Source organism: Triturus cristatus, chromosome 1_1, assembly GCF_964204655.1.
Source record: "Triturus cristatus chromosome 1_1, aTriCri1.1, whole genome shotgun sequence".
In the NCBI taxonomy this organism is placed as follows: Eukaryota; Metazoa; Chordata; class Amphibia; order Caudata; family Salamandridae; genus Triturus; species Triturus cristatus.
The window spans coordinates 1,071,875,043-1,071,890,105 of record NC_140579.1 but is presented as its reverse complement, the minus strand read 5'-3'; the positions used below and the strand labels follow the sequence as shown (position 1 = coordinate 1,071,890,105).

At 40.5% G+C, this 15,063-nt stretch overlaps 1 protein-coding gene across 1 annotated transcript in view; it reads right to left on the bottom strand.

Annotated features, from left to right (window-relative positions):
- ITPR3 (inositol 1,4,5-trisphosphate receptor type 3) overlaps positions 1–15,063 on the bottom strand; it is an 895,552-nt gene that overhangs the window by 300,881 nt on the left and 579,608 nt on the right.

Below are 15,063 nucleotides of genomic sequence, written 5' to 3'. Positions count from 1 at the left end.
GCCTTCAGTTGCGTACTGTAATGGAGGATCCAAACAGGGAACTAACCACACAACTTGTCAACCCCCAGGGATGCTTATTATAGGTGGTCCTGGTGCCAAGACTAGCTTCAGATTGTCAAAGATGGGAAAGAGAGGAAGGCTGTTGCGGTTTCTGAGGGACTCCAACTTGTTCAAACAGCTGGTGAATAAAGTATGGAGCTGGGGCTATTACTGAGTTACAGAGAACAGAGGAGGAGCAGCAACACCACTGACAGTCCATTAATGTGTCTGAAATATTAGTATGGGTTTAGGTGAAATGCTGGCATACTGGGTAAACAAAGGTAGCAGGATAAACAGAAAAAGTGTAGAATGCATGGCAGACACAATGGGACATTGCAGATTTGGTAGTGGGAGACATGGAACTGGGGAAAGGTATTAATCTGGAGAGATGGAGGAGGATAATCAGAAAAATTAAGGTGTTGATGTAAAGGCAGACATGGAGGGGTGGCAGCTAAGGCAAAGGAAGGGGAGAGGTAGAGAAGGATATTGGATGGGGAATTATGGAGAAGTGGGTATGCTGGAGCAGAGTTTTCTGTTGAAAATCTATTGGGTTTTAATGCTCTGGTTTGTCTATTGTCGAAAGAAATTAAAATTATTAATTCATAATTACTAATTATTTGTTTTGTGTAAGTGTTCTAATTAACCAACAAGAAATAACAAGAGAAAACTACACGTGGGGAAGCATTTGTGTCGTTTATTAATAATGTGCATGTTTTATTAATAAATGTTGCTGAGTGCTGTTTATTTAAAGCACGAAAATGCTTTTTAAATGTCATGTACTAATGCTTTTCTTGTGTTGCAAAGGCTAGATAATTACATACACATAAGGGTATTAGTGGGGTTAACACTGTTTAATCACTATGCTGTGGTAACGTTGTTTTTGTCTCTTTTAATTAAGATGGTACGGTTTGGCCTAGTATAAAATGGCTGCCGTTTGCAGCCTGGCCTCGAGTGAATGATTTGTGATGAGAAGGCCTTGCTGAACATGGTCGAGAGTCATCTGACCACAGTCTTCGCCTGGTTAAAGTTTTCCGTGAGGACAGCAGTTCTGGGCGAATATCCAAATACATCTGAGCAACCTTGGAGGACAAAGGAGCCATAATGAATGAACTCTGAGATCATAATGCTGGTTCCGAGGAAATGTGAACATGAAAAGATACTTTTTCAAATTCTAGTTCCGTGTTCCGTCTTTTTATTTTTGTGATTTTTCTGAGCGGAGATTTTCCAAATGTAGCGATGCTACATCCTTTCCTGCTCGCTCTGCTCAGCGGTTCAGCGGATATCGAAAACATTTTATGTTGCCTTCTATTGTTTAATTCATTATAAATATTGTTAGCCTAGAGAGGGTTTTTGCCACTTTGCCACTTCTTCCCAAACCTGCGTTGGTGAGGATCTATGCTGTGAGGACGGCGACTCGGGAGACTTCTACTGAGAGACCTGTCCTGACCCATTCTGACATTTAGCTAGAATAGGTAATTATGAGAATAATGATCTATTTTGATTGATTTTTCTTTGACTAATTTTAGATAAAGTACCATAATTTTAAATACAGTGTTGGTGGTTATTTCTTGTCAATTATTGAGTACTCTATTTTGATTATTGTTGTATAGATTGTGTAGATCATGACTCAGGACAGTCACAATTAGGTCTTATCGACCTCAGTGTAGATGCAGGGTGATTAGGAGTTTTTCTTTCCACAGGTTCAGTGTTGGTAGAGTATTTGAGCGTATGTTAGTAAATGGGCCCAGGTGTATGATGAGTGTATGTGCGTGTAACTGTGAAATTACTCTATCCGTGGAAGTAGGGAGATTTTGTACACCCCAATCTGCACCAATTTCCTGGTAGCAGAATTTGATGGTTATTGATGATTGTCTTGATCTGATTAGATTGCTTGTACATTGGCTTTTGATTTATTGATTATTGATTGATGTTGGTATATGTACTAATACTAAATGTTGAAGTCGTCATGCTGAGTTTTATGTAGTGCTTCTGGAATTTGGGAGCTGGTAGCGGTTCCGTAGTAGGGCAGAGGGAAGTATATGCTGCTCTCGGGAAAGACGGGATTGTTGGTCCTGTACGTATGCAGGGAAAAACGTGTGACAATTGAAGTTGCGCGTCACATTGTCTGTGTTAGGAATTAGTGACATTGTTGTGTGTTACTATTAGAAATATTTCTGGTATAAAAGGAGTGTGTATGGTAGCGAAGGTTATCTGTGAAACTCTGGTCTTAAGTCCCAGGGATCCGTAAGGTTCATCGTTAAAGCTTATCGCGGGAGGAGTAATAGGTATTCTCTGAGCTTGTTTGAAGGACTGGGCAGAGGTAAACACTGCTTGGTTAACGTATGTTACAATTCTGTAGTGGGGCAGATTGTTCGCTGTTCTCGGGAAAAGCACGATTCTGTGTGTATGTACTACATTTTCTTGTATGAATGTGCGTAAATGCTCATATATTTAGTTAATTGTAATACTCTTTGGAGCAGTCCTAGAGGAAACAGTTAATGAATGCATGCTACTGTGTCAACGGGATTCTTGTGAAATAGATTTTCTTTACTATTCTTTGGTTAGCGAAGCAGACAATGGAGATGTTTATATGTTGTAACTAATAGATTTTGTAGAATCTGACACGAAGTCTACTGAGAAGTTTTGTAAAGGAGGGGTAGACGACTGACAGGAGACAGGAGCAGGAGAGACTGCAGCGACTGCTGACGTCAAACAGACCGCGCTCTGATTGGATATTAGATCAGAACAGTGCTCGCGCTGAGATTGGTGCGTTGGTGTGAGCCGCGCAAAGATTGGAAAGAGTCACCTTGTATTCTTGTGACGTAGACGCTCCAGGATTGGTGCGTTAGTGTGAGTCGCGCTGTTATTGGATAAAACATCGTACTATTGAGTTGTATTACGGAAGGGATTAGAAAAGTTTGGTAAAAGCTCAAATGTATTACCAAGAAGAGAAAAAGAAAAAATCTTTGTTTAGAAAGATTAAAAATTGGTTCGACAAGGATAAAGATGTTAAAACGAGAGAAGGTGAATTGTTACCTCCATCGAAAACGCCTGCATCCTTCAGGGCTGCGAGATATGGGTATCATACCTGTATATGGTTGGAGAATTGGGTTAGGTATACAAAGGAAGATGGTGTTCTAGCATTTCCAGAACATGGTTCATTTAATTTTGCCGTGTTGAAAAATTTGCGGGAAAAGATGTTATGTCTTGACCCAAGACCAAGGCCGACACAGTTTGAGGCTTTAGTGGAATGGGAAGAGGAAGTACATGAGCGAGAAAAACAGAGGTCTGGGGGAAATTATAGGTACATGTTTGGGAGGAGACATAATCGTGAAACTCATCATGATCGAATGAAGAGATGGCGAGATGCTAGTATGTCAGAGGGATTATACCCTATGAGAACAATTGAAGAGAAGGGTACAGAGGCAGAAGTGAGAAGGTATGGAGTTAATGAGTATGAGGATGAAGTCTTGAATGACATGATTTACAAAAGACCACCTCCATATAGACCAGAACCAGAAGAGAGCACACCAGTTGTTTCTCCGATAAGAGATACATTGCGTATCATTGAGACAGAAAATGTGACACCTGAGTTAAGAAGTGGTAATCCTTTCAGGGAAAGAGAGAATAGAAGCAGTGGCGAAAACACGAGAGAATTAGCCAGAACTACATCGGAGTTGACTGAAAAGATTAAAGAGCTGACGAAGAATCTAGACGCTGTTACGGTGCCCGTAACCATAGGTCCGATTATGCCTGTTTTTGATAAGCAGAGGACAGGTGAGAATGGTTTGGTGATTCCATATGTTGGGAATAGATTGACAAGTTTGGCTGGTCCTTCAGGAGATTCAGGAAAAAGGACAGAAAAATCCAGACATGAGACATGTAGTGAAGGATTAGAGATACAGTCTAATTCAGGATTGAATGCTGGTGAAGCTAGTTGTTCAGGGATGCCGATTTTAGAACCGCAGAAGAAAGTGGTTCCAGTGAGAAAATCCACTGAAATAACAGCTGAGGATTTGAATGAATGGATCAAAGTTCTTCAAAAGAGAGATAAAGATTCACAGGCAATTGATGTGGCTAGGTTACGTGTAGAATTAGAAGAGCTTGTTGCAGGGACAGTTCCTACAGAAATTCTAACAAATCATCATGATGGTGAATTGTTATTTATGTGTAAAAATATCACCTGGAGAGCTAAAAATACACATGACAGATTAAAAGCAATAGCGAATGAGCATGGAGTTGACATTGATAAAGTGAAAGCTTTGCAGAAGTCTTACAGGATGGATTTCACAGATAAAGACATTGAAAATCTGAATGGTGCTGGTAGAACAGGACAGATTAAAGAGATGATCGCTTTATTGCGAAAATGGGGTGATGTTGAGAAGTGGAAGGATAGGTGGTACAAGAAAAGAGAAGAATCAGGAAATAAGACTTATTCAGCATTTCCTGTGAGAGAAAAAGAGAAAACAGTGGAGGCTTATCCTATGAGAGAAATACCTGGAGGAGGATATGTACATGTTCCATGGACTAGACAGGATATTTTATCATTTACGAATGATTTCCCTCGACTGAGAGAAAAGCCCGTCGAGTGGTATAGGCAGGTAGACAGGTTTGTGAAATTGTCAAAAGTGCTGTGGATTGACCTGAATAGTCTGTTTGATATAATTGTTCCAGCAGACTTGTGGGCTGAGTGTAAAATAGTTGTAAGTTGGCCTACTGAGGAATATCCAAGAGATCAGAGAACAGGAGCACCAGATCCAGAGGTAATGAGAAAGTATGAGCAGGTGATCGTATACCTGAAAAATAAAGTACCTCCAAAAGAGACAGACTGGGTTAAAATAGATCGAACACATCAGGAAGCAAAAGAATCGGTTCATGCTTTTTATGAGAGGCTGATACTGGCTTTTAAACAATTCAGTGGGGATGAACACCTGGGTGACAAGGATTTGAGTCATTTTGTATACAGATTTGTATATGGCCTGAGACCTGAGATTAGTGAGAGAATTCGTGAGCATACAGTGGACTGGCAGAGTAAGAAAATAGATGAGATTTTGAGACATGCAAAATACTTCAGTGATGAAATTGAAGCAAAACAGAGAAAGCTGAAAGAGAAAGCAATGTGGGCACAAGTGAAAGTTGCGGAAAGACAGGAAGCACAATTGGTGGAACAGGCGAATAATGCAGGAAATAATCCAGGGAATAGACCTAGATATGCAGGGAAAGGAAAGGGGAATCTTGAGGAAGCCAAGAAAAAGTTCCCGTGTCACAACTGTGGCCAACTGGGACATTGGAGATCTGAATGTACCAATCCACCATTAGCGAATAATGAGAGTAAATCCTTAAATCAACAGGTGCAGAACGAAGGGAATAATCGACAGCAGCAACAATCTTCTGTTGTGAAACAGCAGAGTCAAGAGCCAAAACCGCCCTTGCCGCAGAATAGAGGATCACAAAAGTATAATAAGGATTCGGGATTCTACAGTGATGAGCAGGTAAACAAACCAAGGCGTTCTAACCAGGTACAGCAGTACTTGTTAAAGAATGAAGGGAGTGAGTCTGAAGGTGATTATTGACGGTGCCGAAGAGAGGAGGAAGAGTGCATACTTGGTGCAACTCTAGAAATAGACCAGGAAGGACCATTTGTGGATGGAAAAATAAATGAAGAAGGTGTTACTTTTTTAGTAGACACAGGTGCAACAAGATCAACTGTCAGGTCAACAGATATTAAAAATCTTCCTCTCTCGGATGAAGCAATCCAAGTAGTTGGTGTAGCCAATACACAAATCAAGACACGTCTTACTGAACCAGTAAGAGTACAAATAGGGAAATTTTCAGACATGCACAGATTTATTGTCTGTGACACTAGTCCAGTGAATCTGTTAGGTAGGGATCTACTTTGTAAGATGAATTGTACAATTTTTGTACACCGGATGGAATAGCTTTTGAAACACCAGATGAGGATGTTTTGTACCGAGTGACTCTAGAAAATAGAGCGAGTGAGTTAATTGGTGCATATGCTGTGTTTGATCCGGAGGATTTGCCTCAAGAGCTGAGAGACACAGTGAAAAGGACAGTTTGGGATTTTACTGGAGAGGATGTGGGATTGATGAATAATGTAGATCCTGTGAAAATTTCAGTGAAAGAGGGAATTACTTATCCTAACATTCCTCAGTACAAAATGACACCAGAAATAATTGAAGGAATAACTCCTATTATTGAGAAAATGATTCAGCAAGGAGTTCTGAGAGAATTATTGAGTAGCCCGTGTAACTCACCGATAATGGGTCTAAAGAAACCTAATGGGAAGTTCAGGATTTACAGGATTTGAGAAAAGTTAATCAAATTGTGGTGGCATGTTGTCCTATTGTGCCAAATCCGTCAGTGATTTTGTATCAGATTCCACATGATGCTGAGTGGTACACAGTGATTGATTTGTGTCATGCTTTCTTTTCAATTCCATTGCATCATGACAGCCAGCCGATTTTTGCATTTAGGTTTGGCCAGCGTATTTTAGCATGGTGTCGTATCCCATAGGGGTATACGGAGAGTCCTTCGATATTCAATCAGTTATTGAAAAAGTCATTGGAGAGTTTGATCATGCCTGAAAACTCAGTACTAGTGCAATATATTGATGACTTACTTGTGGCATCAAAGACACGTGAAGCTTGTGAAGTAGATACCATAGCTTTACTGAATCATCTGGCAGATGGAGGGTTAAAGGTATCTCCAGCTAAATTGCAATTTTGCAAAAAAGAGGTGCATTATCTTGGACACAATATTGAAAAAGGTCTGAGAAAAGTGACTGATGACAGGATCAAAATTATCAGAGAAATGAAAGCCCCAAAGACCCAGAGGGAAGTGAGAAAGTTCCTGGGAATGGTGGGTTATTGTCGTCAGTGGATAATTAATTTCTCGCTGATAGCAAAGCCACTGATTAAGCTGACAAAAAGTGATATGACAGATCCATTGGAACTAGATGGAGAACAAATGGCAGCATTTGAGGAGCTAAAGAGCAGAATGTGTGAAGCCCCTGCTTTGGGTATGCCAGACTATGAGAAAGAGTTTGAATTGTACTGCAGTGAGAGAAATGGATGTGCACTTTCAGTGTTAATCCAGAAGCATGGATTACTGAGAAGGCCTATTGCGTACTTCTCATCGACACTTGACCCTGTAGCTGTGGGTTTACCAGGTTGTCTGAAATCTGTGGCTGCAACATGCAGAAGTCTGGAACATAGTGAGGGAATCATAATGGGATATCCTGTAAGGGTATTCGTACCTCATAATGTGGCAATTCTTTTGACAAGAAGTAGAACTCAATACATGTCACATAGTCGGCTGACTAAATATGAGAAAGTCATTTTGGGAGCATCAAATGTGACTTTGGAGAGATGTGTGAATGTGAATCCAGCGACATTGTTGCCGGATATTGAAAATGTGGGTGTGAAGACAGAAGATGATCACAATTGTCTGGATGTGCTGGATTACTATACAAAACCGAGACCAGACATAAGGGATCTTCCCTTACTTGAGAGTGATCATGTGCTGTTTGTAGATGGATCATGCCTGAGGAATGATGAGGGTGTGCTGAGTGCAGCATATGCAGTGTGCAAGGTTTCAGAAGTAATGGAAGCATCATCATTGAAAGGAGTGAAATCTGCACAAGTTGCAGAATTGGTGGCATTGACGAAAGCTTGTGAAATTGGGAAAGATCTGAGAGTGACTGTGATGACTGATAGTCAGTATGGATTTGGAGTTGTGCATGATTTTGGCCAACTTTGGCTACAGAGAGGTTTCTTGACGTCGAGTGGGACTCCAATAAAGAATGCTGAAGTGATTGGGAAATTGCTTGAGGCGATACAGCTGCCTAAAGAATTAGCAGTGGTGAAATGTGCTGCTCATGGACAAGGAGATGATTTTGTGACTGTTGGCAACAGATTTGCTAACGACATTGCACAATATTGTGCTAAGAACAATCACTCAATTAATAGGGAACGAGAAGGGGAAATGTCTTTTTGTTCTGTGATGTTTACTAATGTCCTAGAAACGTGGGATGAAGTGAAACAGTTGCAGGATGAGGCAGGAAAGGAAGAAAAGAAAGACTGGATCAAGGCAGGTTGTGCCCCAAGAGAAACAGACCATGTTTGGGTCTATAGAGATGGCAGACCAGTCATGCCTAATTCCATGCTGTCGACAATGGCAAGGATGTATCATGGCCAGGGACATTTGGGAAGGGATGCGATGATCAGGTCTTTTAAACAGACTTGGTACAATGCAAAGTTCAGAACAATTGCAGAGAGCATCTGTCAAAGATGTTTGATTTGCCAGCAATTTAACACTGGGAAAAAGACAGTGGTGAGTCTGGGAACGATAGGCAGAGAAGGTGGTCCTTTTACGAGAATGCAGGTAGATTTCATTGAAATGCCCCAAGTGAACAGACTGAGGTATGTTCTAGTGGTAGTCTGTTTGTTCTCAAGATGGGTGGAGGCCTATCCGACTAGGAGAAATGATGGAATAACAGTGGCAAAGTTACTGTTAAGAGAGTTGATTCCTAGGTACGGGTTTCCAGTAACGATTGAGTCTGATAGAGGTGGACACTTCTATAATGAGCTCATGAGTTTGATTTGTGAAGCATTGGGCATACAGCAAAAGCTACATTGTGCATACAGGCCAGAGGCTTCTGGTGTGGTTGAGCAGATAAATGGCACAATCAAGAACAGGATTGGTAAGATGTGTTTAGCCACTGGAATGAAATGGCCTGATGTAGAACAGGATTGGTAAGATGTGTTTAGCCACTGGAATGAAATGGCCTGATGTCTTGCCTCTAGTGCTAATGACTATTAGATCTACTCCAGATAGAACTACTGGGTTAAGTCCGCACAAAATTTTGATGGGACGCGCAATGCGACATGCATATGTGCCTGTCAATAAGTTGATGACAATAACTGATGACATGATTTTGGATTACTGTAAAGGCCTGGCTGACGCAGTTCATTCTGTGTTTCACCAGGTTGGAGAAGAAGCTACCACACTTGAGAAGAAGCAAGCTCATGATCTGAGTCCAGGGGACTGGGTGAGGATTAAAGTACACAGAAGAAGAAATTGCTTGGTTCCAAGGTGGGGAAGGCCAAGACAAGTTATTTTGACTACGACAACTGCAGTGAAGTGTGCTGGTGTGAAAAACTGGGTACATGCGAGTCATACTCTGAGAATTCCAAACCCAAAGGATGGGACTGGCAAGGAGTATTTTGAAGAATCAGATTCCAGTGATGATGAAGACCCAGAACCAGTGAGAAAAAATCAAAGTTCAGGAAAAGAAACAGAAAAAACTTCAAGAGAACCATTGAGAGTCTCAGAAGGGAGATCAGATTCTGTAAGAGAGCCTGAAGTTCCAAAAAGCAGTGGAGGAAAAAGAAGAGAAAAGAGTAATTCCACAGAGACTCCTGAATCAGAAGAGGAAGAGATTGAAGAACCACTTGAGATTATACCTGAAGAAGTAGGGTCAGAAGAAGATAGAGAGGGACAGATTGCGGAAGACCCCCGAGGAGGTGTAGGGAACATTCCTGATAAGCTAGGTGAAGGGACAAGTAGACAGCAAGAAGATTGCGTGTTGGAGACTCGAGGAGGGAAAGAAGTAGGGAAGTCTCAAACAGTAGTGAAAAAGACTGTGGAGCGAAAGAAAACTGCTGAAGAACAAGAGGCATTTGAAACAGAATCGGATGAAAGTGAGAATGAAAAATCAGAAGGTCGAGTTCTGAGAAAGAGAACTTGGATTGGAGAAAGAAATAATACAGAAACGAGACCGAAAAAGGTTGTAAGAGGAGATTTTTGGCCTAACAACAGAGTGAAGAGGCTGAGATACAGACTGATAAGAGCAAATACATCAAAAGCTGAACAAGTGAATGAGGTGTTGAGTCAAAACGAAGTAAAAAGAAAGGAGCAAAAGGAGTCAAGAGAACCTGAGGAGATAAAGAGAATTAGAAAACCCAACCAAAAGTACAGATCACCGGAATGGTCTTATGTGGCACTGTCTGAAGGAGGAGAAGAAGAAGAAACAGTGAATCGAGACAATTCGGAGGAGATCTTGAGAAAAGTGGTTGAGGAAAAGGAAAAATCTGTTGGAATCTTAAAAGTTATCCTGACTGACATTGGAGAAGAGTCGGATGCACAGGATGTTGTTGATGATCTGATACAATTTGATGTTGCTGAAGAAGAAGGAGTGAAAAGTGATGAATATCCAAATTGAGTGAACTGAAGAAATCACTTGGAGAAAAGTGAAAAGGAGAAAAGTCTGAAATTTAGCTGTTTAAAATAATCCAGAAATAAAGAGTAATACAGTAGTGGAGTAGTAGAGGCTAAGTCAAAAGACACGGTCAAAGTAGTAAAATGGCTAACATAGAGAATAATCAAAGTAGATGTGCCTTCTTGAAAAGATGGTGTAGAATGTGCTGTTGCTGTACTGGATTAATAATGCTACTATGGGGTGTTTTAGCTTTATTAGTTACATTTAGAGTTACAATAGGTACATTTGGAATACATACTGAGAATGAGACTAATGTAGAGAAAAGTTCACAAAAAGTAGTTCCAACTAGAATTAGTAATACTTACATGCATAAAGATAGGTCAATTAATGATTTTTCTAGTAATGTTTTTTCGAAATTGTTGTATGAATATGTGAAGACAATGGAAGTGAGGGATTGTTACGTTTGTATGCAATTACCTGCATCCGTTTCAGAGGGTGTTACTTATCACCATTTACCAGCTACGTATGGAATTTCTTGTAGTGTGTTAAGTAGTGTTTTTTATTTGCTAGGGAAAATAGATTATAAGATGTCTAACAAAGATAGTATTTTTGGGCAATTGCTTATGAATGAGAAGCTGAATCCAGCTAAAGAAGCTAACATTTTTGGTGAGATTTTTATTGAAAAAGAAGAATTAACATTAGATTACATTTTTAAGAATAATTTAACTTGCAGTTTGAAAGAAGAGGAGAAAGCTTTCCTAAACATGGTGGAGGAAAGGAGATTGAGTATGCATGAAAAGGCAGGGAAATACAAAGTGAGTGAGACAATTTGGGACATTGAGATGGGAAAAGAATTGAGAAATGGAGCTAGTCCAACTTTAGCTTTAGATGCACCACAGAAGGGTAAGCTGTGCATTACAAGAAAGAAATCCCAATATGATACATACTTTGTTGGGACTAGTGAGTGTCATGATACATACTTCATTGCGACAGGATGGGGTTTTAGAGGAGGAGAGGATCCAGTTTTCCCAGGAGTGTATTATGTTTGTGGGAACAAGGCTTATTACAAGTTGCCTGACCATTGGTATGGCACGTGTTATGTGGGCCTGGTCTTTCCGAAGATTTTTCATATAGATAGAATAGAAGATGTAGAACATATTAATTTACTAACACGTTTTAAGAGAGAAACTTGGTCAGAAATAGTGGGTGACATTTTTGGAGCTTTAATTCCAGCGGTGGGAATTTCTTTGAATGCATATGGAATTCGGAAACTGTCAACAGTGGTGGATCGCTTATCGACAAATACCGCTGGAGGGTTTGTTTTGGTGAATACGGAATTGATTGCCGTACGTGCCATGTCTATGCAAAATCGACTTGCCCTTGATATTCTATTAGCCAAGGAGGGTGGGGTCTGTGGAATATTGAAAGTTCAACATTGTTGCACTTACATTCCAGACGAAAGCAAAGACCTGAAGGTCTATATCAAAAATATTACTGATTTGCATGAAGAATTAGTACCACTGGAAGCTGAGAGTATTTGGACTAAAATAGCTAATAAAATAGTTGCTGTTAAGAATTTTATTGCAAAAATAGGTAGTACTATTATAGGTAAGATATTGTTTCCTTTGACTTGTATAATTATTGCTTTATTGATACTAAGATTGGAAGGAGAAATAAAAGAAAAAGAGATCCACAAGAAATAGAATTAGAAGAATTGAGGGAGAGTGTTTATTTGGAGACAAAGAGGGATGATGAAAGGGAGTCTGGTGTCTAGTGTTGTGAAAAAGAAAAAGACATTTCCAGTTTCTCCTAAAAATTGGGACTTAAATTTTACTAATTTTTTTTTTTGGGTTGTTTATCTGGTGATAATATCACCAAAGGGGGGATTGCTGGAGCAGAGTTTTCTGTTGAAAATCTATTGGGTTTTAATGCTCTGGTTTGTCTATTGTCGAAAGAAATTAAAATTATTAATTCATAATTACTAATTATTTGTTTTGTGTAAGTGTTCTAATTAACCAACAAGAAATAACAAGAGAAAACTACACGTGGGGAAGCATTTGTGTCGTTTATTAATAATGTGCATGTTTTATTAATAAATGTTGCTGAGTGCTGTTTATTTTAAAGCACGAAAATGCTTTTTAAATGTCATGTACTAATGCTTTTCTTGTGTTGCAAAGGCTAGATAATTACATACACATAAGGGTATTAGTGGGGTTAACACTGTTTAATCACTATGCTGTGGTAACGTTGTTTTTGTCTCTTTTAATTAAGATGGTACGGTTTGGCCTAGTATAAAATGGCTGCCGTTTGCAGCCTGGCCTCGAGTGAATGATTTGTGATGAGAAGGCCTTGCTGAACATGGTCGAGAGTCATCTGACCACAGTCTTCGCCTGGTTAAAGTTTTCCGTGAGGACAGCAGTTCTGGGCGAATATCCAAATACATCTGAGCAACCTTGGAGGACAAAGGAGCCATAATGAATGAACTCTGAGATCATAATGCTGGTTCCGAGGAAATGTGAACATGAAAAGATACTTTTTCAAATTCTAGTTCCGTGTTCCGTCTTTTTATTTTTGTGATTTTTCTGAGCGGAGATTTTCCAAATGTAGCGATGATACATCCTTTCCTGCTCGCTCTGCTCAGCGGTTCAGCGGATATCGAAAACATTTTATGTTGCCTTCTATTGTTTAATTCATTATAAATATTGTTAGCCTAGAGAGGGTTTTTGCCACTTTGCCACTTCTTCCCAAACCTGCGTTGGTGAGGATCTATGCTGTGAGGACGGCGACTCGGGAGACTTCTACTGAGAGACCTGTCCTGACCCATTCTGACATTTAGCTAGAATAGGTAATTATGAGAATAATGATCTATTTTGATTGATTTTTCTTTGACTAATTTTAGATAAAGTACCATAATTTTAAATACAGTGTTGGTGGTTATTTCTTGTCAATTATTGAGTACTCTATTTTGATTATTGTTGTATAGATTGTGTAGATCATGACTCAGGACAGTCACAATTAGGTCTTAGCGACCTCAGTGTAGATGCAGGGTGATTAGGAGTTTTTCTTTCCACAGGTTCAGTGTTGGTAGAGTATTTGAGCGTATGTTAGTAAATGGGCCCAGGTGTATGATGAGTGTATGTGCGTGTAACTGTGAAATTACTCTATCCGTGGAAGTAGGGAGATTTTGTACACCACAATCGGCACCAGGTATAGGTAGAAAAGGATAGGTGAAAGTAGGGTAGCAAAAGATAATGAGACAATAGGACCAGGGAAAGGAACACATGGAGAAATTGAAGAAGGACTCAACAGAGATATGGGAATGTGTTGGAAATGACTGGGAAGAAATGGAGGAGTACACGCAATGGTGAAGGGAAACATGGAAAAGCAAGAGTTGACGGAAACATGAAGACATGGAGAAATGGAGACTCGGTTACGGAAGACATGGCAAGGTAGGTTTGTGGAAGAGCTAGAAGGGGAAAGAGTGGAGGGAGCATGGAGTAATGGTGAGATAAAGTAGGAAAGAGAATGAGTGAGGAGGGAGACAAAGGGATGCAGGTAAGGGGAGATACAATGGTAGGAGTTGACATGGATGAGAGAATAAGAAAGTGACAGAACAGGGGTTAGAAGTTAAACCTACCTATTCAATTTATGTGGATTCTGACTAATTCAGATAAGTAATTCTACATTTGGAATTCAGTGGTAGAATTTAATTTGACGTTAACTTCTCAGGGCTGACCAGTATGTGAATGCCATTTACAATCAACCAGTGATTGACAAGCGTTGGCGGATAACTCTGTGAACAATACTTACATTCAACAGATCAAGATGGTTTCACTGGGCTGACCTCGGGAATATGCTGAGCACCCCCAGTAGTACCTTTAGATTTCCCATGGTGCATTGTTCTTCAAGCGTGGAAGCCAGTTTGGAGCATATGGGGGAGGAGATGAAGAGAGGATTGCTGGTGGGTGCTGCACAGCTAGAGAAACAATGGCAGCAAAGCCTCACTTATAAGAAAGACTTGACGCCAGGTCTAATGGTGGCACAGCTGCTTACCTTTCTTGTTGCCATGTGGGAGGTGCTGTTCTCAGGAGGAGTGAGGCTGACTGTTGGACGTCTCAGCACAAGTCTCCTTTCTGTTGTTGAGTGAGACGGCGTTCGGCTCAGGAAATAGGAAAAGCCTAGCACATTCCCTGACTCCTTTGAATATTGATTAGTGCACTGGGTCATTCTTTGATCCATTTTTAATATTCTTGAATGCTCTGCTGAAACATGTGGCCCCACAAAAAAGAGAAGGACAGACCCCACTCAGGGCCTTAGAGCACCCCAGTTGTCTCAGGCACTAGTAGTGGGTACCATTTCACCAGTCCTCTTGCAGAAAACTATGGATGATATATATGTCCCAATAACACTCCACTAGCGGTGGGCTCTGGTGGGGCTGGGAAAGCTGCCGAACTGGGTCCCTTCTAACAAATCCATCTGTGGGGCAGCAGTGGGAACTACTACCACACGTGCAACCAAGGAGGATGTTTATATTAAGGACTCAAACTGTAAGACTGCTATCGTCTCTTATGAGATTAGTAAGAGTTTTGCTGGTGATGGCAGCCCAGGATAGATACTGGAAGGGTGAGCCTTGCTTGGCCAGTGGGCATTTGGTTCAGTGCTCTGTGGAGAATATTGAGAACGCGTAGGAGGTAAAAATGCAGCCGGAGGAGGACTTTTTTTTAATGGTGATGGTCAGCAGAACATCAAGACCGGTGTCACCCATCAGGCAGGTTCCAACTTGC